A 24,883-nucleotide genomic window follows, 5' to 3' on the forward strand; every position below is an offset into this window, starting at 1 on the left:
CTTACTTCCCTGGTTTTTTCTGCTGAGCTCTCCCCTAGACCTAGTGGACAGAGAGATGGAGAGGGAGGAGCTGAGGAAGTTTTATAAAATTATGTGGTTGCTTTTGCAAATTCTCCGCTTCTAGCTCCTGAGCTTTTGCTCTCTGGATCCCATCCAATTCAACGTGCCCATGGAGGTGTGGGGTTTTAATGCTGTCACATGCATTCCCTACCGCTATCTATAACGTTTTAATCATTCCCAAGATGACTTTGGCTAGAACTCGATGTTCCATCTTTTTACAGCAATGCAACTTTTTTTTTCAACATTTTGCTAGTAGGTTTTGGGTTTTCAAACTTACTTGCGATTTTTGGCATCACTTTTTTTAAAACATTCCTTGAAGACTTCACTAAATCCATTTATTAGCTGATCAAGAATCTTATCTTTCCCCTTTGGAACAGGGCTTTGCAGTATGAAGGCCAGCTCTTGCAGTGCTGCTGTCAGCTGAGCAGACCCAAAAACACACGAAGCAGCAGAAAAATCTGGGTCAGCTTGGAGAGTCAGAAGCGATGGCATAGTTGGAGTAGGTTTTCTCGTCATTGCAACCTTTCCCGTTTTTTTTGGCTTCTCAGCATACTTCTTGTGTACTTTTAACCAAAGAGCATCGATGGTATCATTACGAGGGGGTGTCGCTGAAGGCGCAGCCAGCGCGCCCTGCGAGGGGTCGTTGCGCATGACGTGATGCAAAATGTCCACGAGGTTCTTCAGGGTTTCCTCTTCTGTATCTGCCTCTGTCCTAGAGATCCTAGAGAGGGTTGCTTGAGGTGCTGCAAAAGATAATTAAATACCTTTTACCTTCTGCATTCGTGCGCATGTCAGATGTATATTGGCTTTGCTCACCCTTCAGTCATTATCACGGATAAACTTTAGTACAAATGCACTTTTGCTAGAATAATTATCATCTTTTTATTTAAAGAAAATCCATTAGTGCTGCCATCCTAGATGGTAACCCTACTTTCTGCAAGGATGAATAATGCAGTGAATTCTCCAGTTCACACCGTCTCTGCACTGAAATGGAGTTTTTTCCATGCTGCTCCCGAAAGCTGCAGCTTTTTATGTCCCAATGAGCACAGGAAGCCCTCATCAAGAACTTTGGGGTTGCAGTCAGTCCTGCTGCTCAGCATGCAGCCGAACTGCAGGGTTTTCTAGGGGATCATTGCTGTGAAAGGGAAAAAGTTCTTACCAGGGGCTGTAGCACCGACTGTGTCCTCAGCTGAAACCTCAGCAGGGGAGTACGGATGCAACATCTTCTGTCAAATATAAAAACTTTAATCACATCAGAATTTCCAGCTCATTGAAGTGATAATATTATAATTGCCGTATTATCCCACTGAATTTTTAAGCTCAAATTAAGACAAACTACTGTTAAAAAGTTGGATGGAGGGAGATGTCTTTAATTATCATGCTATGCCTAGAAAGGCCTGGAAACCCAAAGTTAAGGTTACCATTTTTAGTAACGAAGTAATCAAACCAGGACAAGGGGGGGAAAAAAATCAGTATATTCGTGAATTCATTCTTTACCATGATCACAACTCATAAATTTGCTTCTCCTCTACATGCACTACGTGGGGGATAATACAGGCTTTTTTCAAGTTTAAGAATGTCTACATCCAACTTGAAAATGAGCACTTTTAACTGAACATTTTATTTTGCACTTTGCTTTCCTACTTTTTTTTTTTTTGGACAAAATTACAGCAGGCAGATTCTAAATGGCTATCTGGTCTGCACACCGAGATGCAAGAAATGTAGTTTTCTACAAATGCCAAACTTAGAACATGAATTAAGGTATAGTCCAGCCTTAAAAGCCTCTTATGAAGCTAGTTGGCCCTGGAGGTATACAATATATTCTTTTATCATTAGACTAAGTATTTTTGAAGAGCACAGTATAACTAAGGAAATACAACTTTGGAAGCGTACCTCCAACTGCAAGGACGCACACTGCACTATGTAAAATTACTTGCATCTCAGAAGCAGCAAAGTTTCTCTCCCCAGAGCTATTCTAGAGCACTGGACAAAGCTGATCATCACTAACAACTACAATAAAACATCACAAAATTCACAGCATATCACTAAATTTTGAAAACCATGGAAATCCTATTATTAAGTTTGAAAACTCATGAAATCAGAAGTCGATGGATGACTATTGCTCCTACATCATCACTCAAATCCTGGCACTGGAATAGTGTGGCATACAGAAACTGGGTGACAAGTTATGAAAAATGTCATTTGGTGAAAAAAAATGCTCTTCATTGATAATAAATAAGCATCTTTAGGAAAGGTCCCACCTTGCTAATTTTCAAATTAAATTAATCCAAGTCTTTCCATACCGAGAACCTATTAGGATTTCCCTTTGCCTCCCTTGACATTGCTCCCATAAAAATTATCAGGAAAGTTCCCCGATAGTTTTGAGAGCAGAAGAATTTGGCACATACACTCAGCAGCATCAGAGCAGTCAGTAACTAAGGAGAAAAGTCTTTGGCTTTAAGACAAGGGAAAAAGAAATGAGACATATTACATTGATGAAAAGTACCCCAGAATGTCACTAATTGTGTCTATCCAGGTGGGATGAGAAAGATTCTTCTCTTCAAAGAACCTCTGCGAGCACAAATACACATAAATACATTCACGTCTCAAATCCCCCTCATTAAAATTACCTTCACGTGTTTCACATTCCTCAAATTATGCTGCAACACTAAAAGAAAGAAGAAAAAAATTAGAGACATAATCAGTCACTCAACACAAACACAAGCAACGTGATCTCGGTTTGGTACACGGCCCTGAATCTGCTGGTCTCTGTGGTTTGTAATCTTCTGCTTTGAATGGAAGTTGCCGTGTCACAAGCAGCCCTGGTAAAGGAAAGCTGCACAGCTCTCCGGTGAAAGCACAGAAGAAGCCGGGCTCTTTTTTACAAATAGTTTTTTTGTTTGTTTTTTTTTTTTTGCGCAATGAACCCTCTGGAAATCGCACAGATTTGTTCCAAAATATGCATTCTCCCATGAAACGAGAATTTGCTTCAGAGCATCAGGGCCTCTAAAAACAAAGAGAGGATGAAATGATTTCCCCACAGAGCCTCTTACCAAAAACACCACACCGAAGTTCCCTGTCTACAACGAAACCCTGCAGAGCCTCAGTATTGACCCTCTAGGTAACGTGATGAATTTCCTCTCCCAGCACCACGCTGCCCTCATAATTCCCCAGGCACATATTTGAAAGTGTTCAAACGCTCACAGAAACTCGGAGCTTTATTTGGGGGGACTGCCTTCAGCCTCGCATAATCCACTCACCCTACGACTTCAGAGCAAGCGGGAATAAAGCCGGCAGCAACGCGCCCACACGAGGCTACGTGAGCACAGAACATCCTGCTGGTCCCTCCTGAGCCACACAAAAGAGCAGCTTTGGAAAAAGACATGAAAGCTAATGTAAAAATGAGATCTGATCAGTGACTGCTGGATAAAGGAGCTGTGCGAGTTGCCACCTGGGCTACTGGATGCGCAGCAGAGGCAGCCCAGTGGCCAGCCGGGGCTGTGATGGGATCATCACAACGGCTGTGGTGCTGCCAAAAACTTTTATTTTATTATATTCATTTAAGAACTGCCCTTCCGTAAGGCTCCAGAATTCAAGACACACAAAGGAAAAATGACAAAGACAATAATGAACCTTAACAGTAAGGTTGTGTTACAGAAACCGCTCAGCCTGAAATACTTCACATGATTTCCTAAATCTGCGTTTTCCTGAGATGCCAACAGTGTAAAATACCAACAGCTTCAGTTACATCAGGAACCAAAAGCTTGTAAACAGAGCTGAAAAAAAAAAAATCAAACTATGTTATAAAATCAAATTTAAGTATTATACTTTTTTTTTTTTTTTTTTTTTTGGCTAAGAAACGTTGTGCAATTTTGGCTGAAAGACTGCAAATAAACTTCTGTCTTTCACGAGGCTTCACAAAGCCTTACCGTGTACATAACAACTCAGAGTCTGTAACTCTTTCAGCCAGAAGTTGTTTTCAGAACAGCATCCACACAAGAAACCACGTTTGGAGCAAACGAGTTTGACCTCTGATGTCAAAGCACTTTCCTCACACGATCGGTTCTCTAACAAGTCAGGTTTTACAGAGACTTTCACAGTGCCTTCAGCTGCGTGAAGACTTCTACCTAATTTCATAACTGAGATAAAAACCTTAAAGACCAACAATTAACCTGAGAATAGGGAAATTACAGCTAGATCCCTACTCGAGCGATGGAAGAATTTGGGATCTCAAAGGGTTTACAGTGGAGAAAGTATACCAATTAACCCATTTTGCCTGTAAATTAAATAAATAATTTAAAATCCCCCAAACCCCTGCAGTCCAGAAGGTGGCAGCCTCTTTGGTGACTACCAGAGATTTGCCGTTTCTGGAGGACAGATGTAAATTGGAAAGAGAGGAAGAGGACCAGGGCTGTCAAGAAAAATATCGATTTGCACTCAGCTGTCTTCTTTAAAGTTTCCTCCAGGCCTCCCCACAACAGCAAACGGGGACTTGGTGCTGGATCCTGCTGCGGATGATGTTTTAACATTTCATTCAGGCAGAAATTTGCAGAGACTTCAAGATGTTATTACTACAGAGGAGGCAAAGCCCAGTATTATTTTTATTTCTGTAAAATTTTCTCTACTTAAAAACATGCATTCTGCAGAAAGGTACAGAGAGGACTCTGTGCATGTGCCAGAGATTTACTCTAGTTCATTCATAGCAAGGACATAAATTTTTGGGGCTTCTCTAACAAGTTGCTGCTGAGGGAACTCTCCAAGGGATAAAGGTGGGTTATGCAGCATGAATAAAATGAGCAACAGCTTCACGCAGGTCCAGCCAGAGCCCTGGGTACAGGCAGGAACGTCTCATCTCCTCCTTTCAAATGTTACACAGCGATGCGCCATGGGGGAGCTCACACTCAGCATAAATTCCTGGGTGTCCTGAGGCACGCTCCTGTCCCTGTGCTGTCCCAGCACAGTCTCATCCTCCTGCTCCTGTCCTGCCCTCGACTTCCAGCCCTGGGGCTGTGCACCCTCTTTTCACCTGACCGCAGCGCTCTGGGCGAAGGCTGGATGGAAGCTGGCATCACGAGCAGCAGCAGCACGCTGTGAGAGTGTGCCCGGGGTTTGGGACCTAACCAAACCCACCGAAACAGAGGGTACACTTCAAAATGAGAGTGACACAAAGAAATATGTAGAAAGGGAGATGGAGAAAATGAAGTTTACAGACATGAGTAGCAGGAGACGCAGGGCCAGGCTCTGAGCACCTCGCGCTCTGCCTCTCCAGCAGGATGCCACCGCTCCGCGCTGCACCAGAGCTGTTCCAGCTTGCCACTTCCCTAAATTCATGCACGTTGTGTTCCTTCAAGGCCCTCGTGATGTAACGGGGTGACAACCCTCACCCTGCAACAGGCAGGACACGCGTATATGCGAGCACACAGCAGCTCCGTGGCACGCAGGCACTTCTCCATCCAACACCTTCAGCAGGGGAAGGACCGCTCTGCTCAAACCCGTCCTGCCTTTAACCACGGGCACTCCGGGGCTGGGTGTGCAGCTTAGGAAGGCTCCCCCCGGTCCCGGCCCCACTCACCGCGGGGAGGCAGCACCGACAGCAGCGGCAGCAGCCCCAGCAGCGGCAGCAGCCCGGCCATGGCGCCGGTAACGGCCGGGGCGCGCCCGGCTTTGCGCACAGCCGGGGGGGCGCACGGTCCCACCTCGGCCGCGGATAAACCCTCCCCCCTAAAAGCAGGATAGCCCCAAATCTGCACCTGGCTGAGGATGGATGGATGGCACCGGTAGGTGGGCAGGCGGGGAGTTGATTCTCCGGGACTGTGCGCAGGGGAAATGGAGTAGATGGTGTTGGGCATCGTCAGCTGCTGATTTTGGGGTGATGGGTCTGGTTAACGCTTCCTTTAGGAAATGAGGAGGTGGACAAGAGGTGGCTGCAGCCTGTGTCTGACTGAGAGGGATTTAGTGCCCTTAGCCCTTACCTACAACCGCTTGCTAAGAAGAGGCTGAAGGAACCTGGAACCAAGAGAGCCTGGGGTGACTTCTTCCTACCCCAGTACTCCCCTAAGAGATTTCCCTGATGCCAGGGGAAAGATATTGAATGGCTAAATAAGATACTGCACCTGGAACAGGAGGAATGAGCCCCGCATCATTTGAACACCCATCAAAAACATTCAGAGTACACTGGAGCATTTTTCTGTACAGACCAGACCCGACATGAGCACCTTTCTGAGAGAGACCACATCAGTACGCCCTAATAAAAAGGTCTTCCCTCTTCCTGTGAGCTTTATAAAGCAGCCCCATCGGTCCATACAACTTGAACTGCTTTTCAGCAGCTGTGGCACAACACAACAGGCAGCAAAGGACTGCTACGGAGATGCAAGCAACTTAGGGGCACAAAAGGGTAAAAGACACCACCATGAAAACAAGTTGCTATGCGCAACAGACATTAAAATGCCAATATCGTGATGGGAAAGAAGGCAGCTAAGAGGTGTTAAAATTCAGCTTTCTACTTGGACAGTCTCAGAAGGTTTGGGCCGGGGGAATCAGCACACCAGGAGAACAGCCATCCTCCAGGTAGGATGACTGCAGCGGGATCCCGTGGCAGAGAAATCCAGGCTTGCATTGCCTAAGGAAAAATGGACCATGAGCATTCATATTTAAAGAACAGCAGGAATAAAATCAGGGAGACATTAGCAGGAACTGACAGGGAAAAAAAAAAAAAGCAGTCTGTGGATACTGGAAAAAGATATAATCTGGACTGAAACCTGGCTGTGCAGGCGCAGCGACTGAGCGCTCCGCTTCTCCCGCTGCGCAGCTATTTCTGGGCTTGGAAAGAAATCCTCTAGAGGGAGTTGGAAAATTGTTTAAAGGATTTTCCTCTCCCTTCCAGCCTGATAGTATCAAAAGACCAAGGGACTACGAGCCGTTCCACAAAGAAAAATAGTAATTAAAGAGCTTCACTTCATTAAACGAGGAATATTTAGAGCACAGGAGAAGCAAGAGGCACAGCACCAAACACACAAAGGCGGGTGCTGTTGCAGCACACTGCAGGGAATCTGCCTCTGCGAGGAACTTCAAAGACAGACATCTTCACCTGTCAAGAGATTCTTGGAAATAAAACCCAGGCGAGCCAGAAGAGCGTTGGGGATGAAAGACGGGCAGCATGGGGTCGGGTCGCCAGCTCAGGACCGTCAGCTGCAGGGCTGCGTGCATCAGCACTTCCAGGGGCCCGGCTCAGCCACCAGATAGACGAGTACAGTAAATATTTAATTAGATCGCAGTATGGCCAACATAACACCACGGCTTCTTTATGAAAGTGTTCTAAATAATTAGAAAGTGGAAAGGGAATTTAGGCCTCTTAAAAATTGTGGCCATTGTAAATTACCAGGGAAACGTAGCCATGCTCGTTCTCCAAAAAAAAGTTACGAACAACTTCATTATACCCAAAATCTACTATCCAGAATTTGACTGGATATTTTTAATTTATTACGAAATGTATAGCTCTGATTTCAATATCACTCCATAGCTGTTTAACTTTATGTGAGCAGTCCCATGAAAAAAATCAATGGAAGGGCACATATGTTAAAACAGGACTTCTGTTCTGAGCAAATGATTAGATTTGAAGAAAAAAAAGAATCAGGATGAAAAGTTGATATTGTAGCATTAACCAAATGAAAACACTCACTCTACACGTTGCTCTGACTTTGTTTTTAGACTACAGTACACTTGCAATGCTCTTTGAATGGCCTGTCAAACATGCTTCTTCCTTGAAATCTATAGCCCCCTACTCCCCCAATCAAAAAAGCAAATAAATCTCTTTACAAAAAGAGAATTTATCTTACATCTTTATCTTTACAAAAAGTAATATTTTTTTTTTTAATAACCAATTTATTCCCTAAAGCATCTCACACCAACTCCTCAGTTTTAACTCCTGAGGAAGGCAAGTAATATAACGATGCACCTTACCGAACACATCCCAATATAATCAGCAAAAGTAAAGGTATGGCTACGCACAGATTTTATACATTTACGTTTGTATAAACATTGACAATTCATAAAGACAGTTAACTACTGAGGTACAAAAACACGCTCTTGGGCGGCCTGTTTTGACCAAAGCAGAGTTAAAAGAGGAGAGTTGAGTAAAGGTCCATCCAGTGACAAAAAAAAAGAGGGACAATGGCCAGTACCTGGCAGACACAGCTGGCACGGCCTACAGAAAAACACAAGCACAATAATTGCCTGAAAACACGGCACTCACAGAGCCACGAGCAGCTTACCAGGATGACAACTCCCTGTTTCGAGGCATCACCAGGCTGTTTGGCTGCAGCACGACCCAAAACAGCCTGAGCAGAAGGTGCCTGCACACCGCGGGCACTCTGCTCTCAACAACCGCTGAAGGTTTCTTAATGCAAATGCCGAGACCTGCATCGAGTTTCAGCTTCAGATGTACCCTCACAACCGCTGGGTGAAGCATCTTACACACGGTACCTTCAAGAATGAGACCTTAAATACCCAGGTTTTGGACAAAAACAGCCTACAGGACAGGTATCAGACACGCACAGCTAAAGGAAGAGTCAGGCTGCTCAAAGAAAACATTCCAAATTCATTTATTTCAGGAAAGATTTTATTTATTTTTTTTTAAATTAAGGTTGTGAATGTTCCCCATATACTTTTTCCTTTTGTTTTCAGGGCATAACCAGGTACAGTTTGTTAAAAGGAGCAGTATTCTCCTGCCTGCTGAGATCTCGCATTGGACACTGAGGTTTACTTTCCCCTGGGGTACATACAGGGAAAAATCAGAGAGATGGTAGCAAAATTTGATCTGCAAAAGGAAATTGCTTTACCACAGGTGTCTTAAAATTATCTGGTTTCTATTTATGTTCATTAACTCAAATACCTAGGGAGAAGTAATGTTGGCTGAGACTTAAATCCCTGCCCTTTCAAGCAAGAATTTCCAGAGCTCACAGCCCCCCCGCCCATAGTCTCCCAACAGAATAAATGAACAAATAAATAAAAGTCATATTTCTGTAAACCTGGGCGATTTTCATCTTGTTTTTAAGGCATGGGGGAAAGGATTTGTAAGAGGTGATGTCACGAAGCACTTCTCCCCATTCTGTTTTATGTCACAAGCAGAACAGCTGCTTTCTGAGAAATACCCAGACAAATAAAATAGATCACAAAGGAATGAGAAAACTGGCGGAAAATAAACAAACACAGACCAAAAACAACAGAAAAAAAAAGAAAAGGATTTTTTTTTTTTTTAAATATAAAGTTTATTCCTTACCTGGTTTCCCACCCACAGGTTGCTGTTTGCTCCCTCCCTCCTATCCCCCCCCCCCATCTCTGAGGTCTGAGTCTCAGCCAACTAAAAGCAATTAAATAGAGAATTAGCTTTGGACCCCTGTGTATATTAGAACATCTGAAGGGAAATTAGGCAAATAACTCCTTTTTATTCAGAAGCCTAGCTCCATTTTCCTATTAGGAGAGTACAGCTTCCAGTCCCACCAGTTTTCCCAGAACCTCCACCCCATTAAACCTGCCTGGCAGGATGCTGACTGACACCACCTTTCCCCAATGAAACCCGAGTTAAAAATCACTTGATCAGCAGCACATACACCGGCAGAAGGTTCCCAAGAGCATTGCAGGGCCTGCTGAGGACTGGTTGGGTGCTTCCTTGGGTACTAGGTCCACCTGAGCTGGACCTGTCCCCCCTTCTGGGACCAGAGGCCACCAGTCACACCCGCAGGGCTCTCGATGCTCTCGGATTGCCCCATCGCTCTGTTCCTTCTTCCTGCTCATACACGAGGGCTACGGCAAGTGCTGCTGTCACTCTCGGGTCTTTTGCATCTAATATGTGCCAGAGATCACTATCAGAGGAAGGGTAAACTTTGTACAAGGTGATACTGCTGCTAAATAACACTACCTCTGCATTTTCTAGCAGTAGCATTACAAAACAGGCAAGCTCGTTATTTCTGCTGAAGAACACATTTGCAAATTGTGGAGCGCTGGGGTAAAGAGAAACTGCAGTGTGAAAGTCCTAGGAACATAACTCTATAAAGTTGTAATTTAAGGAGTCAAAAACACCTTTCTTTCACCCAAATTTCACGGTATATGAATTCTTCCTGGGCTGAGCTGGTGTACACTAAGAGTTTTACCCTACTTAACTCCTTCAGCTTCTTAAAATCACACACAGCTAGCCAAACTTGTGCTGTGCTCTGTGCACAGCGTCCCCAGGCAAAATACAAAGTAAAGTCTGTTTTGGTGTGTGTATTTACTAAATTCTTGGAAGATCAACAAAACTGGTTTCTAGAAATCCAGACGCAGAATTCCATTGTTGCTGCCTGAGGTTTGGAATGGGACAGCCTGGTTAATTCAAACCCTTCTGTGCCTCCTTTATTTATTGCCTCCCCCCTCTTTGGTGGGGTTCGTGTATTCCTGGAGAATACAACATGATAATAAGGTGGATTTGTGATAGAAGCAGCCCTTCACGGAAATAAACGTGTATCTGTATGCATTTTAACATAATACCTCCCTTGGCTTAAGTTTTATTTCCTACTTCCAGCTTGAAGTCCCACCCATGTCTCCTTTGCATTCAGAGATATTGAGAAAAACATTGAAAGAGACGTGGCTCTTTACAGAAGGAAGGTAGAAAGATGGAACAAGCTGCAGATTAAATCAAGGGGGAGATATTTCACTGGTGTTTCTGAAAAACAGAAGTTGGTGAGTCACTGTCTTCATTTTAGAGAACAAAAAGCCACCCCTAACACTTACCCTACGTAGTAAATCATATACCAGAATCCCTCTTTTCCACCTCACAGAATAAAGTTGATTAATTTAGATTAAAAACCAGGACTTCCCTTGCACTAACTTCTGATACTACACCGCACATTCGGTAACCTGTATGCAGAAATGTCTCTTTTGAAATATAACCACATTATATGAGTGGTTTTTTGTTTGTTTTTGTATTAAAGTTCAGAAATGTTCTACAGAATACAAACCACTCGGGCCATTTGGCTTCTCCTTTGGATAATCATTTATCTGGAGCTAGGTGCAGGCACAGTGGAACAAGCAGAGCTCATCTGCATGCACAACAGCTCGATTTGCATGGTCACTGCCAATGAGGACACGCACTTGGAATGCAGCTCCACATACCTGCACATGCTAATTCAGGCTTTTTGTGTTTTTGGAACAGCTCCTGTCCGGGTAACACCCACCCTTCTTCAGGAACACGCACGCACTCACCCTGGCTTTCTGATGCTTGTGTTAAGATGATGCTAACTGCCAACACAATTATTTTTTTTTTTTTTGTATCAGTTTTCACACAAATTAATCGCAAGTTTTGGTCGCCTGATTGACCTTAGAGAAAATAGATGGTGGCCACAGCATTTGCATGCACAGTTACAGTATTTGAAAACACAGCTCTACACATTTTGACCATGTAATTTCTACATCTTTCAACTACTAGAACTTATAACACGAATAAACCACAAACATCCCTTTCCCATGGACTTCCACTCAGAAGGCTGTCTGAGATAGAAAAGCAAATATTTAAAGAACAATGACAGAAGCAGAACGTTTTTAAGATGACTGTAAAAACAGCACAAGTGGAAGTAAGTAAATAAACAAGGCTACATCACTTTCGGTTTTCAGGAACGAAGCTATTCATGAGGAATGGAGGAGAGAAAGAAAAATGTATTTTATTCCTCCCCTCACGGGGCTTTTATGTATATACACACAACATATTGCAAGCTCTGGGAATTTTCAGGAAGAATAACGCAGCACATAAGCAGTAATAACATCCAAAGCTGCTGAATATTTCCCTAGCTCATCTCCAACCGCACATTCCGGCGCAGAGATCCGTGTTCGGAGCCTCATTCAGAAGACACCCAGCATGCTGAGGCACTTTGTATAGCTATTATCTGAAAAGTCTGACCCCGCAACAAACAGCGCTATAAAAGAAAGCGAAATTATCAAAACTTTCTTTTCAGCATTGGACGCTCACCGCTGCGCTTTGCGTATCTGACTAAGCAGCCAATTTGCTGCTAGGTAAGCAAAGAATTTCTGATCCTGTTTGTACAACGCTGAACTCTAGCACACAAGGGGGTGAACTGTGAATACTCAGTGAAACTCACTCGATTAAATCACTTACTGGTTTTTGTAAGGGCATTTCTGTTAAGGGGAACTGCTTCCATTTACCCACCTGTTAATTTAGCTTAAGCAGGAATGGGAATACATGACCTCTGTGAAAAAAAATCCAAAAAAAAACCCAACAACAAACATATAGTGCCTAGCCAGCTTGCTTCTTTTTGGAAGAAAGTCATCTTATGCTTAGCAGATGACAGATCTTTTTGGAATATTCAATATTTAATATCCACCACTTAGTCCTAGCCTTTGCTTTTGTCATATCTAAAAGGAAAGGAAAATAGCATGGCATTTTCCAAGGCCCAGAACAGCAGTATTGCACTCGGTGTGGAGAGTGATTGATAATCAGAAACCCTCTTTCTCTACCCAGAACTTTTTCTATCCCCTCTGGCATTATTTTCAGTCTGAGAATCCCTGGGAGACTTTGGTCCAGCATTGGCATAGGCAGCTCCTCACCCATCACAGCACGCTGGGATCCTGTGGACAGATTTCAGCCACTTGGCCTGAAGAGTCACTCTTCAAAGCATCACCTGAAATACTTACACTTCTTTAAGTTGTCTCTAAAGTTCAAGAGTCAGCGATGAAATTGGATATCTCACATTGTAAGCGACACCCAGGATGAAACAGGTAAGAAAAGCGAGTAAAAAAATCTAATTATTCTTGTTAGAAAGGAACAAGTTGAGAGAGCAACAACTCAGTTTATCTTGGTAATGGATCTCATCGAGTACACAGGTGCTCCACTTGTTCAAGTTGACAAAAGCGAAGGTTGAAAGAGGATAAAATTCCTCCCTTTACATACTGAGGGGATGAACGTCAGGCGTAATGCTATTTGATGTAACAGGTATTGCTGCTGCTAGGGTAAATCCTAAGCACCATGAAAAAAAAAATGAGATGCCCAATACCCACCAGGGACTTCCGAACAGCCTCAGCATCTTTTCCAGTTGCGTTTCCAGTTCGAAGTCATACATCTTCCTCACGCTGATCACACGTCCCTCTAGTAACAGTTTTGCATTAACACGTTGACCATCCAGACCCGGATCCTTGTTGAGGAAAAACCTGCAGCTACTGCCCATTACTGCCACTTCAACCACAAACCTTGTGCAGAAACTCCACAGGAAAAAAAAAAAAAAATCTAATGGTTAGGGTGAAATTACAAGGTGAGCGTGAGTCAACAGGGGTTATTTATTGAGTTTGACAGCAGTGCTGCACTTTATGGTGATCAAAGACAAATATAAGCCAGGAGCACAGCACCCAGCTTTGGAATGCTGTGCCCTATGAAATCTGCCTCACAGAGGCTACAGAAAACTGGGAACAAGCACGAGGGAGACCGGAGAAACGGAGGTAGCTGCCCTGACAACAAGACCACAAAGTCTGTGAGTACTTTCAACAAAATGCCAACAACAACAAATTACCTTTTTTTCCTTTCACGGCCCGTATGAAAAACAATGGGGTTATGCTGCAGCAAGGAAGATTCAGGTCAGACATCATGACTAGCAAGGATGGCGAGGTAATGGAGCAAATTATTGGGGAGCAGCCATTTCAATACCATGTACCTCCGAAGCAGCCCACATAAACATCTGTTAGGGAGAACATTAAGTGTGGCTGTCCCTGCCCCGAGTGGAATTACAAACTAGATCACCTTCCGTACTTGTGAGTCAATTATTATGTCTGATTATTCCATTTTCCATCATTATTTGTTTGTTTTACTATTGTGTCTGTGAAGTCTAGCCACTGACTCACGCCAAGTCCTGGGACAGAATAAACATGCAAGAGAAATTCCATAACTGGCACAAAAATGTGATGTGAGAGTCAACGGCAGAACAGGCAGGTGGGGAGACCCAAAAATACATACAGGCAGCACTGATGGTCCTAATCTAAAAGCAACAGGCAGACAAGGGAGGCTGGCACGCTGTGCCAAGCAGGCTGGGATCTGATGCAAGGAGAAATACTTCCTATTTGAAGCAACAGAGCAGAGCACAAGAACGGGATGCAATAGCAAACCACCACCCTGTGCAACACCCTCTGCAACGCCACTCGGTAAGGATGCAACACACGAAATCTGTCAAGGTAGAGAAAACAATATTGGAAGGAGTGATTAAATAGCTGGCGAAATATTGGAGGTGTTTTACATGTGCAGATGGCCAAGGACCTCATCTCTAAAATCTCACATAGGAAGAAATATGGAGGTTTAGACAACACTATTGAGGATTAGAGAGAATCTTATTTCAAAGACGATGCCTGATTTGAATTTGCATGATAAGCAAATAAGGCTGTTTCATCTGCTGCGCCGGAGACAGTGATGAAGGAGGGCTGGCAGAGGAAGATGAGAATCTCCACTTTAATTACGCGATGCATAAGCTGATGCTTCATTTACACAGACAATTTCAGAAAGCCAACATGAGATTTTAACTTCTGACAGAAAACAGAACTAGGTAACACCAGACCTGCTGGTACGACCACTAGTTTCATGCTCCTGCAAAGAAACAGGAATCAAGATGACTCCTCTGGTCTTTAATCGCCTACAGAAACCCAAAGAGGGACAAATATGACATGGTAAAGAAACATCTAGGAAGGCGAGGAAAAAAAAAACAACAACACTGGTGGCCACCAGTCCCAAATACCACAGAAAAACAGAGGTCTAAGAATGAGAGTGCTTGTGGCAGAAGCAAGATGAGTAAGGAAACCTCTGCTTCGAGGTAGTGGAGGACCTTGGTCAGGGAAGAAATGTGTTGTGTTGGCTTCACATCCCATCGTATGTTGGAGACTGACAAGTGTAGATGCAGGAAAGCAGCTATCACAACCTTTTGTGCTCTAAGATGAAGTTAAAAAATTAACTTGAAACATCTCAGTTGAGCTGTGAATCACAACCTCAAATGATTCATCAGAAATATCATCTGCAAGTGGCTATTACAAGATCGTCTGTCTCCAGACAGAACGGATGACCGAGCCGCTTCCCAAATTTAGCAGTGTGTTACGTGTTAAACCCCAGCATCCAGCGGGTTTGCCCGCACGAAAGACAAACATTTCTTTTGTTTTCCAGTGGACCTCCAATTTCACGAAGGGCTAAGGCACCACCTAAACCTCAAGCAGCAAATTGCAGCGTGTGCCAGTAAACTTCAAAATGCATTAGTCCTTCTGGAGGGCTGGGGACAAGACAATCATATCAGCATCAGGCTATTCCAACACAATTAAAGCAAAATCTTTTGTTCAGATCACAGAACTCAGCTGTGTCAATTGAATTGCTCTGATTGAACTAATTGAATTTCAATTGCTCAAGTCTGGTTTTGAACGGTTTCGTGTGACATTCAAAAGACTGAAGACTTCATTTATAAATGGAAGTGTGTGTGGGGAGGGACAACAAACGATTTGGCTGTTACCCAGAAAGTAGCAAATGTGTAATATATTTCACTGGAAAAGCACACGAAGCCTTATCTTCCTGTGGAGGCCTCCACTTACCACATCAGCTCCCCATTAGCATCCTCTTCCCACGAGGAAGGAGGTAGGGACCCTCACCCCATCCCCTCCTGAAGTAGAACTGAGCATCACTTATCCAAGTCCTATTTCACCCCCGTAGCTCCTATTGTTTCAGCAGACGTGAAACACGGCTGAATTACAGCCTTGGAGGGCACAAAGTACACAGAACACTTGTAAAACTCCTGCTTTTGCTGCCCAAAAGCTTCGTGCCCACCTAGGAGGGAAAGCACCCCAATGGGACCACCAGAGGATTAGGATTCTCAAATATTTCCAGAAAAAAAAAAAAGACATCTATTTAAGTTTAATTACATGCTAGGCTAGATCTCATTGCTGATGCCTACCAGCAGCTTCTGTACGAACTTGCTGATTGTTCTTTATCCTCACTGCAGAAGTGGAACTGGAAGTGGCTTAGGAGCCAAAACCTAAAAAAAGTGCTGGTGAAGTCAATGGCAGCAATTCCATCAAAATACGAGCCAGGTCACCACATCCCCGCTGCGTTCAGCCTCCTCTTCTGCACCAATTCATTCCACTCACTCCAGATCACCTCCACCTTAAGGGCATTAATGGTGCAGATACACAAGAATCTCACTTTATAGGTTTCTAAAGGGGCCCTTCTACTTCATCTTTAAAATTAACTTGGTTTTGATAACTTCCAGGCTACAGAATTTGCTTCCTCCCCTTTTACTCTGTCTCCGAACAAAGGAAACACCCACATATCCTAGCACAAGTCTTCAATTTGTTAAATTAACTTTTCATTTGCTTCATGCGAGTCTTACAAAAATAGATACAGCTCCTTGTAACTGGGCATGGAACTGGCAGGAGGCACAGCATGCACAAAGACCAGCCTGCGTGGCCAAGCAGCACCAAGTGCTTCTGGCTGTACAGGGACTTTGCTGCCAGTTCGGATCTGGAAGTTCTGATTTATCTACGTTTAACCACATGATGAGCACATCACTTACTTCATCTACAAGAAAGATTCAAGTCTTCCTCCTAGTTTGTACATTTCATGGGTATTATTTGCAGGTATCAGTCCCTTGGTCAGATTTCTCCCCCCCCAGTGACAATTGGAGCCATCAGAACAATTGCAAAATCCTCTTTCAGGGAGCTGGGTAAATAAAGCAAGTTTCATATCCTGTCACCACCTGTGACCTGGTAGTTTAACAGTTGGATTATTTATATAATTGGGCAAAAAAGTGGGCTGGCAACACACTGTATCTTTACAGTAGGCCAAAAAAAAGAAATCAAAATTGAATCCGAACAACTTGCTATCAAACTCACTAATATGCTCTACCTTTTGGCCAGTGCTGAGGTGGTCGGGCAGTTGGACTTCAAAGACTTTGTAGGTCCCTTCCAGCTGAACTACTCTACCCTACCTGTTAACTGCCTTTGGAGACTGAATACCTAACTGGGAAGAGAACAAAATCAGCTCTGGGATGAGCTGATCTCCTTTTACACCATCAGAAATTGTACTACTTCATAGGGTTTGAATGGGGATTTAAAAAAAATAAGTCTTTTTGCCTTGCTTTCTGTTTTGGGAAAAGGCTCAAAGAATTCATGGGAAAGTCTGAACTACCATTTTCAGGCTTGGTGTTTTCATTGTTAGAAATAAAAAAACAGGCAAAATGAGAATCTTAATTTTTAATAGCACTTTCACAGCTGCCATGTGACTCTCACTCCATAAACTGATAGCAACCTATGACAAAGAACATACGCAATATAACTTCCATAAAAAGGTCGCTTTATTAGGGCTGAGCCCCGGTGCTGGATGTGTAAGCTACACACCACTTACCGTCACTCTGCTTACAGTCAGGAGGTGCTTAGGTACAAGGGTCTCCCCTTGCTGTAGAGCTCAGCCCTGCAGGTTGCTGTAGGACTCCCCTTGTGCCTGGATTTAAGCCCGTAGAACCATCAGTCAACAGGGACAACAGCGAGGAATCTTTACAGAACATTTTCATGAAATAAGTAACAATCGTGTGATAATTTTGTGTAATAGTTTTGTGTACAGGAACTTGAGATTCCCTTGTTACCTCTTTCTTGAATCAAGCCACAAATGCCTTTGCTTAAGAACGCCAAACAAGCTGAAGTAGGCAAGTTTCTTGAGAAACAGGAGGTGGAAATGACAAAAATGGAATGATAGGCAAATTAAATGCTAGAAAAAAAGCAAGATCTAGAAATTCTTTAACAAGGATAACAAAGACTGCATGAAATCAGGAAGTTTACATGTGTACGTATGTATAGTTGATGCTCAGAACAGCTACGTGTTCTAAGAACAGCTTAGGAATCTAGGTGTTCTCTTAAACAGGACAATGATCATTTATATTGCACGGGTGAAATTTTATGATCTGCTAACACAACATTGGGGCTAGGCAGTTAAATAGACTGTTAGACTGCCCTGACTACAAAAATCAGCATTCCAGAATTCTAGACCCACCTTTGATGCTAGACTGATCCATGACCTTTTAGCAATCCACTTCCAACATTTTAAAATGGAAATTGCACTTAAAGAAATTCTATGAGTGCTGGAGAAGTGAGTTTTGACAACTCATGTTAGCGAGAGAAAATGTTCTGTGGTTAATATTACTTAATTCCCTCATTCTCCAGTAATGTTTTTTTTTTCTAGATCCAGAAATTTAAATAAAAATGAAGCCTGAGTCTAGCAGAACATTCCTTCCTGCTCTTCCCTCCAAATTTTTCAAGAGCTCTTCACCCCAAGTTCTATTTTAGATTAAGTCTGAAACGTTTCATTCAGCTAAATTGGAAGCAAATATTGAACTACAGGTCAGACCTTTCAAATATTACGTAACAGAAAGAAAGTACGATCACAGAGAAGTTGAAAAGCCCTAATACAATATCAAAACAAATTAATCACTGAAATAAACTTACGTATTGAAAACACTGAAATTAAAAGTGTTTTATCTTGTCTGAATTTGACAGGTATTACCAGTTATCAGATTCATTCAACCCCTCTGAATCTCTGCCCTTTCACTGTTCTTTAGAGAAAAGGAAAAAAAAAAAATCTCACTACCTCCAGTTCCAAAACACTTCCTCAGCCTAAGCACTTTAGGAAATCCTGTGAAGGTTTTACGCCAATTTGAAACCCAGCAGAAATAGCTCCATCCACGTGCAGCGATCTGCAGTTGGCAAGAGGAACAAGGCATTACGCCGCTGCTCCCATCTTTATCATTTACACTACGACCAATAGAGCACTGGGCATGACAGGTTTTTTTTTTTTTTAGTACTGGCAGAAGTTACTACGGCAGCTGCACTGGTAATTACGCTACTCACTGTGTCCCATGAATCACATTCCTCTTGAAGTCCCCTGCCCAAGAACTGTCCTCACTTTCATCTTCACTACTTAAACTGTCAGACTTGAAAGCTCTCACATCCACTGCAGCAGATTTCATACAATACGCTCTTTCTACAGTAGGTGCTTCTTATTTTGAGTGCAAGAAAAAAAATAGACTCTGTTCTTCTGAGGCACTTCTGCTAAATCAAAACCTAATCATTCAGTAAAGTATAAAACTGCAAGTCCATTTCCTTTCTTCCTTCCCATGAATAGAGTAGAACTGGTCAAATGTTCCTGAAGTTATCTACGATAAGTCCTAGTGGATCAAGACTCCTTTAGCTTCAACCGCATTCACACTCCTGGTGTGCAGGCCTTGTAAATACCTAACATCACGTTCTTGCTGCTCTAAATACCTCAAACTGCTTTTTCTTTTAAAAAAAAAAAAAATGAACAAAAACTTCCTTCTTATCCCAACACACACAGATACAGGCTTTGACAAGAATCTTTGCATTTTGTATTTTCAGAGTTCTCCAGATGTCTCTTGTCATCTTCAGGAACTGCTAAATCACTCCTGCAAACTCTCCAATACGCTTCATTTCATACAGTTTCATTTTGACATCATCATTCACCTTGTTTTCCACCTTAGTTTCAAAAATATATTAACATACACTTTTAGCTTTGAATTTTGATAATCACATTCTCCAACTTTTTGTACCAAAATTTGACACTTTACTTTCCCACCTCTGATTTTGTGTTTTATTCTACCATATCACAACCAACTTCGCCAGCTTTTGCAAAGGACTTTTATCGGGATGGTGCGAGAATCTCTCGAGTTCTTTCCTTGCTTCTCTGCTGACCAACACACAGATTTAAAACAGCTTAAAAATATAATGCTGATTTTATTTTTAATCTCTCACATCGCAACTAACAAGTTATTGCACTTTGATTCTCCACAAAGGACCCAGGGAAGCTGCATGGCCTAATCATTCGATTACAAAGCTATGCTACGTCTTCAATCCATATTATACACATCTTTCCCTCCCAAATTATCCTGAAAGTCTAATATTTTTAGTTTATAACGTCTAATTCATGACATTTTACACTTTTGAAGTTGGTTATGGACAGGACAGCTTGGAAAAGGAAGACCAACAGCAATTGGAATGGCTGAATATTTATATACAAAACAAGTAATAAGTACAAAAAAATTGGAACCATTGCTCTTCACAAACTGAACAACGTTTGTTAAACTCTGTACAGGAATCTTCCTTGCAATAATATGAAGTATCGAAGACATAAAGCTCTTATTTGTAATGATGTCAGCCTACCTGCAGAATAAAATGCTTAACGCTTCAGAAAAGAAATACACCAGCTTACATGAGGAATAAATAGCTTGATCACCTGTTGAACACTGAAGGATAACCTTAAGAGTATTCATTAAGTGTTCTTTCCACAAAAAGAGAAAACGTTATGTATCTGCTGCTAAATGCACCTGTGAAACTCATCTAAACCCTCTCCTATTAGCATAAGTTTAACAATTGGCTTTGACAAGAAATCAAAAACATATTTGGCAGCCAGGAACTGGAAGAAAAATGGTTGCAGAAAGAGCTGCAGGAAACAGTTCTAAAAAATGGTGTACAAGTTATGGAAGCTTTATATTATTTATATATTGATCTGCCTATGGCTGTAAATCAGCAGAAGCGTGTGAAACTTGATTTCTTTCTTCGTCTTGCTAAACATTATTAATTTCTAGGCTCCACTGGTATGCCTGATGTTGTGCAAATAAAACCAGAGGGAATGGTCCATGCTAAGCTCGGGGGGAACAAAGCCAGTTTTGAGATGTAACAAGTACTCATCTCTTCTCAGTTTGGTAACTTAAAACAACTACTTCCCATTAAACACTTGGCTTTAAATTACCTTTCTTCAGTTCTTATCTCTTACTTGAAACATTGATAGAAAACAGAATATTGTGACAAAAAATGTAACATTTGCAAACAATTAGTGCAGGAATCAATGGGAATCACTCATACGCCAGAGGAGTTATACAACAGCCCCAGCAGTCAGCACTGCAAGATATATTGTGTTGAACTTGCCTAACTCAAAAGAGCGATTACATTTAAAAAAAAAAGAGAGCAAATAATATTAGACAAAATCCCTTCTGGTTTAGACTTGAGCGCTCTGCTTGCACGTTGCTAACCACTGTTAGGAGAAATTCAAACAACCAAGAGGCAAAAGGCACAACACCAACACCCAAGCCTCTTACAATGGCAGTAAGCTTCGGTGCTTTTTTAGCCAACGACTCGAGGTCTTCATTTATTTATTTGTCTAGCTATAGCACTCCCATATCGATTTTAAGAGTCTCAAAGCATAAATGTATGTTTTCAGAACACACATATCATTTTCCTGTGCTCACTTTTGTCCCTTTTCCCCAGAACTCCAGATACCGGTGATCAATATTGCTCTCAATTCCCCTTAATGACCCATTTTCCAGCTACACTGGAGGGGCTGGGGGTGGAGAAGTAAGGGCAGGAAGAGGGACGATTTAAGAACAGAATTTTCTCTTTCACGTTGCTGGATCTCCATACAAAAAGAGGACTGAAGATGCTACACAAAACATGAAGGAATGCATTGTGCAAATGCAACAGGAACAAACAAGATACCAGCAGATATACAAAGGAGTATTATTAGAGGCAAAAGAACAATCAGCAGCTCATTTTAGCAAATGCTCAACTATCCACTGATATTACAGACATGGGAAATCCTTCTGGGTTCTGTGTGATGCGTGTATTTAACGTACAGTATCCATTCATATAAAACTTTTGTTAATATAAGATGGATATAAAGGTATTTAATACTTTAAATAGAAAAAGGTGGGGGGGAACCATCCATAGCAAAACAGAAAATCTGGATAAAATCGCCTACCTGGACAAATCTAGTTACACTAAAGAGTTTTTAATGCTAGATCAGAGGATACCTAGAAAATAATCATAGAGAAGTTCACTAAAAAAAAAATTAACTGAGGCTCAGCAACAACCAAAAAACTTCTAGAGTAAACACCTTTAGCATTTTAGATTTTGGCCCAGGATTCTGACACGTGATCAGCTTTTATGTGTAAACCTGTATTTAGCATTTGGTGGTCATACAATTAACAACATTACTTTGAGCAATGAAGGAGTTGGAAAAACATGCGAACCACAGACAAAATCAATTATTATTAAATATTAACTGTAATGATTACGGTGATTCGTCAAAATACTAACTTTTTTGTACTCCAACTTTAAAAGCCAGAAGATACAGATAAGCACAGAGAATATTTTCATCTTCCAACAGGAGACTGACCAGGGATCCTCAAGACTAGTTTCCCACCACTGTAAGCAGAGCTCAGATCACTTCTGCTGCTCAGCTCTGACAAGGACTCTGACAGGACAGGATTTCACACATTTTGTCAGTAGGCAGTATTTCTAATCAACAACATCTAGAACAGATAGAGTTGATTGCTTTATTCATAGAAACAGACAATAAGAATTCCCCAAGTAAGACTTAGCATTGCTTCATCAAGATGTAACACATTCTTCCTCTATTACAGAAAGCACAAAACTGAATCCTTATGGCACAAGCAGAACAATTTTGAAGCAGATTCACTTTTTTTCATATCCCAAAAGTAAAAACCCAAATTTGACCAGGAGTTAAAACTGTTTTTAAGAAAATAAAAGCTATACTCTGCAAAGATATTAGTTACAATGCATGTACCACTATGAGAGGACACTTTGATACTTGACCTTTGGAACATTTCCCATGCATTTTTAGTTCTTCCAGAGTTTTCAAGACTTCTAAAGCCTTTGCAATATAAGCAAGGTATGCATGCACAGGGCAGAGGGGAAAAAAAAAAACAGCAGCTTTAAACATTTCTCTTTGGTTTTGAATTTTGAATAAGTCTCCCCCGATATATTGGAGGGGAGCAGTTTATAAAGAAAAAATTCTTACTTACAAGGAAGTAAAAAACAAAACAAAAAAAAAAAAGAAAAAACATCTCTGGATTCTCAGAAACTTATTTTCCCCACCTGTGATAAAGGTTTAGTTAATACTTGTAGGCACTGTTTTCTCAATGGAAGTTCTTTTCCAAAGGTCTTCACCTGTGCCTTTAAACCAAACTCCAGATCAGACCTTCCTCTGTGAGGCCTCAGCCCAGGGGCCACCTTTGTTCACACCTGTAAAGAATTTAAAACAGAGCTAAGATACAGTTCACTCTGTCGCAGAGGTCCCAAAGCTTTGCAAAGTTTACATCCTAAAACCACCGCAGTAATTTTTAGTATGTTGAAGCCGGCACCACAGAACAATAAATAAAATGACGATTTGTCCATGCCACAGACAAAGCAGAAATCCAATGTCTCTAACAGCTAAACCATAAAGAAGCTCTACATCACCACACAAAAATATTAACCTGCTGCAAAACACTAGTGAACAAAGTTATATTTTTTACCTGAAGCCGGATCCATCTTGACCTTTCTGCTAGCTTCCACACTCCTGCAGAATTTGTGCTTAGCTGTCCAGGGCATCCATCCCAGCTCACCCACAGCTGAAGTAGCTCGTTATGTATATATGAGCTTCCATCCTACACCTTGGAATGTTTTGATAAGACAATTCTGTCACCTTTTGTTGATAACGAGTATCAGGCATTTCAAAACAACTGTTAAGGGTTTTTTACAGCACTCTGTCATTCCCAACTCCCTGTCAAGCCCACAGGAACATCACTGACCGTATGCAGGGCCCGGTGGGGACACAAAGCAATTTCACCTCAGCCCCTGTGCCTGAGGAAGCCAACCTCACCTCCACGCCAGCAAGCGAGCCTGGGGGCTCCGGAAAAGCCAGGAGCCAGCGGATCCAAGGCTGGGGGTGTGCTGGGCACCTCACTGGGGAGCCTGACACCGCCACCACCACCTGCATGAGTGGGGCCAGCCAGCGAGGCTGTGGGCACGCAGGGGGGCTGCAAGCCCCTCAGCACCCCCACAACCCCCTCAGGGCTCCCTCAGCCCCTGTAGCCCCCTCAAATCCCCCTCAGACCCCCCTCCCAGGTCCCCTCAGGGCTCCTTCAGCCCCTGTAGCCCCCTCAAATCCCCCTCAGAGTCCCCCCCAGCCCCTGTAGCTCCCTCAGGCTTCCTCAAATCCCCCTCAAATCTCCCTCAGACCCCCCCCAAGGTCCCCTCAGCCCCTGTAGCTCCCTCAGGCTTCCTCAAATCCCCCTCAAATCTCCCTCAGACCTCCCCCAGGTCCCCTCAGCCCCTATAACCCCCTCAAATCCCCCTCAGACCCCCCCCCAGGTCCCCTCAGGACTCCCTCAGCCCCTGTAGCCCCTTCAGCGCCCCCCCAGATCCTCCTCAGACCTCCCCAAGCCCCCTCAGACCCCCCCAACCCCTCTCAAATCCCCCTCAGACCCCCCCCAGCCCCCTCTAATCCCCCTCAGACCCCCCCCAGCCCCCTCACACCCCTCACCCGAGCACCAGCACCCCCTCAACCCTCCGCCTACCCCCCCCTCCTCTCTCCTCCCCTCATGGCGGCCGCTGAGGCGATCGGCACCGCCCCCCCCTCACCCCCCCCACCCCCCCACCGCAGCCGCCCCGCTCCGCACCTTTCCCTCCCTCCTGGCTGCGCGCCCCTACCCGGGCGGCTCCGACTCCAGCTCCGGCTCCGCTCCCCGCCCCACAACCGCGGCGCCTCCCCCGGGGCCGGGGAAAGGAAGCGAAGGGGGGGGCGCAGCGAGCCCCGTGCCCGCCGCCGCCGAGCCGCCGCCGCCGCTCCTTCCCCATCAGCCCCCAGCGCGGAATGAGGCTCCGCTCCCAGCCGGGCTGTCCCCCTGGCCGGCTGCGCCGCGTTCCTATTGGCTCCCACCTCCCCTCGTCTCCTCCGATTGGTTAAAACCCAGCGGAGCCCGGC

At 43.4% G+C, this 24,883-nt stretch overlaps 1 long non-coding RNA gene across 4 annotated transcripts; it reads right to left on the reverse strand.

Moving 5' to 3' along the window:
• Positions 1–2,734: 2,734 nt before the first annotated feature.
• On the reverse strand, positions 2,735–24,850 carry LOC137863346 (uncharacterized). Of its 4 annotated transcripts, XR_011100878.1 has the most exons (5): positions 24,579–24,850; positions 23,433–23,570; positions 13,102–23,160; positions 12,254–12,293; positions 2,735–12,002 (listed from the first exon to the last, which is right to left on the reverse strand). It is a non-coding gene; the product is annotated as an uncharacterized lncRNA (long non-coding RNA). The 4 variants fall into 4 exon arrangements; XR_011100876.1 differs by having other exon boundaries at positions 2,735–12,293; XR_011100877.1 differs by having other exon boundaries at positions 12,254–23,160.
• Between the last annotated feature and the right edge of the window lie 33 nt (positions 24,851–24,883).

This window comes from Anas acuta, chromosome 12 (assembly GCF_963932015.1).
Source record: "Anas acuta chromosome 12, bAnaAcu1.1, whole genome shotgun sequence".
In the NCBI taxonomy this organism is placed as follows: domain Eukaryota; kingdom Metazoa; phylum Chordata; class Aves; order Anseriformes; family Anatidae; genus Anas; species Anas acuta.